This window comes from Schistocerca piceifrons, unplaced genomic scaffold (assembly GCF_021461385.2).
Source record: "Schistocerca piceifrons isolate TAMUIC-IGC-003096 unplaced genomic scaffold, iqSchPice1.1 HiC_scaffold_936, whole genome shotgun sequence".
In the NCBI taxonomy this organism is placed as follows: domain Eukaryota; kingdom Metazoa; phylum Arthropoda; class Insecta; order Orthoptera; family Acrididae; genus Schistocerca; species Schistocerca piceifrons.
In genome coordinates, this window is record NW_025729208.1 from 4,243,756 (window position 1) to 4,246,255 (window position 2,500).

Consider the following 2,500-nt stretch of genomic DNA (forward strand, 5'->3'; position numbering starts at 1 on the left):
AACGTAACCCACGTTGTCGCCTAAACCTGCTCTGTAATTGTTATACGACTCGTTCAATTAGTGTAGTGTTGCCCACCCGCAACCCTCGCAATATAGTTCGCTACTCGCACTGCCCGCTCCCCTGTGTATCGCTTCATGTTAAACACCTTGCAAGTCTTGCTGACTTTCCACATGCTCCTGCTGTACACTGTAATGTGGATGGCAGCAGGACGTACATGCCGCCCCCCCCCCCCCCACCCCTCCCCACGTCCCCACGTCCCCACCTTGCCCCTGCCTTCGCAAGCTGGTTGGTGACAAGTTTGCATGTTCAATGCCCTTCGCATGCGACGTACGCAGGCTACGTTGTGGTGCGGCCTGTGTCAACTGTCCGCTGATGTCGTACGCGTGAACCACAATCTGTACTGCACATTCGTCCTTATGTACTGAATGATACATCGTGGCACATGTGTGACCGTACAACGACTGCGCCCAAAAACGGCGGACCATACAGTGCAAATATTGTGCACGCAGCTACGTGTCGTCTCCCTATGAGAGCTGGATTGCAGTGTGGTACGCCATAGAGACGTGTGGGAGGAACGACGCCGTGGATGGCGATCAGCATGAGCTGTGTGTTGATGTATTCGGACCTAGTCGTCTCTCCTCAAACACCGTGATAGCATGGTGCACCGCGTTCCATATCTGCGACATGCTACAGAGGCCGGTTGACAGTCGTTCGAGCAATGGACATCGCATACGTACGGGGGCCACCTTCCACGTATTGTCTAGGCGTGCACATTTTGTTGCGTGTATGTGGGCAGACGTAGTGTGCGTGACACCTGACACAGGCATGCAATAATCGTTGAAGTTGCTAATGGCGATGGACGCCTACGTTTTCTGGTGAAGTTACGCAAATGAAGAAATGGTAACCCGTTGTGGTGCGGTTGTTCTCGCTAGGGGTGAATCGGTGATGGCGACGATAGGTTGAGGTACTAACCGGTTGTTCCAGCGATACCCACCATGCCGATGAAACTGAACGGCATCTGGGTGTGAAGCGATACGCGGTGGTGGCTGGGTGGGACCGTCCCCGGCCGGTGAGGGGGCGCCTCCCGGCGTGCTGGCCGCGCGGTGCGTGGGCGCACGCGCTACAGCCGGCTGGTGGGGGCGGCCAGTGGCAGGCGCGCCGGCCGACGGACGCGGCAGGCGTCGCAGCTGCGCGCCGGCGCACCCTGCGCGCGGCGCCGTGCGGCCAAAGTAGGTCCTCGCGGGCCCGGTGCGAAGCGCGGTGGACATCTTCAGTGTGCTGGTCCGATTGAGGACTGTGTGCGTTGAGATGCGCCGCCGCCCGGCGCTCGGCGCCGCGACGCCGTCTGCTGCTCGGTCGCCCCAGCGGTTCTCGCTGGTGGTTTGTATCGCAGCTGTGCGGATGTGTTGGCGCGTGCGCTGTGCTGGGAGAGTTCGCTTCGGCACCCAAGTGGGGCTTTTGTCCTTCTGTGGCGCTGGCGTTGGAGCTGCCGGTCACCGTAGGTGGCGCGTGTTGTCTCCCGCCGGCAATGCCACGACAGCACGCTCCCGGGCCTCTGTCGGCAGCGGCAAGCTCAGTTGGAGCACGGGTGGTCGCACCGAAAGCGTCTACTCGCCTAACTCCGGGCGATTGCGCCTCTCTCGAACCCGACCAAGTACTTGGGACGGCGCTGCGCGCCGCCGGGACCTGAGAGGGTTTCGAGGTGTATTGTGCAGGGGAGCTCAGCCTCCTCCTGTTTGCAGAATGATTGAGCGGACGCTTGCGTGTTCGCGCGGGCCCCCGGGACACACTCCCGGGCGGCCGGCTGCTCAGCTCTAGTTGGCGCAGCTCCCTGGTTGATCCTGCCAGTAGTCATATGCTTGTCTCAAAGATTAAGCCATGCATGTCTCAGTACAAGCCGCATTAAGGTGAAACCGCGAATGGCTCATTAAATCAGTTATGGTTCCTTAGATCGTACCCACGTTACTTGGATAACTGTGGTAATTCTAGAGCTAATACATGCAAACAGAGTCCCGACCAGAGATGGAAGGGACGCTTTTATTAGATCAAAACCAATCGGTCGGCTCGTCCGGTCCGTTTGCCTTGGTGACTCTGAATAACTTTGGGCTGATCGCACGGTCCTCGTACCGGCGACGCATCTTTCAAATGTCTGCCTTATCAACTGTCGATGGTAGGTTCTGCGCCTACCATGGTTGTAACGGGTAACGGGGAATCAGGGTTCGATTCCGGAGAGGGAGCCTGAGAAACGGCTACCACATCCAAGGAAGGCAGCAGGCGCGCAAATTACCCACTCCGGCACGGGGAGGTAGTGACGAAAAATAACGATACGGGACTCATCGAGGCCCCGTAATCGGAATGAGTACACTTTAAATCCTTTAACGAGTATCTATTGGAGGGCAAGTCTGGTGCCAGCAGCCGCGGTAATTCCAGCTCCAATAGCGTATATTAAAGTTGTTGCGGTTAAAAAGCTCGTAGTTGGATTTGTGTCCCACGCTGTTG

The 2,500-nt window shown here is 57.8% G+C and overlaps 1 non-coding gene across 1 annotated transcript in view; it reads left to right on the forward strand.

Annotated features, from left to right (window-relative positions):
* Positions 1 to 1,829: 1,829 nt before the first annotated feature.
* LOC124771404 overlaps positions 1,830 to 2,500 on the forward strand; it is a 1,901-nt gene continuing 1,230 nt past the window's right edge. The window contains exon 1 of the ribosomal RNA XR_007013415.1: positions 1,830 to 2,500. This exon is cut by the window's right edge and continues 1,230 nt beyond it. This is a non-coding gene — a ribosomal RNA (small subunit ribosomal RNA).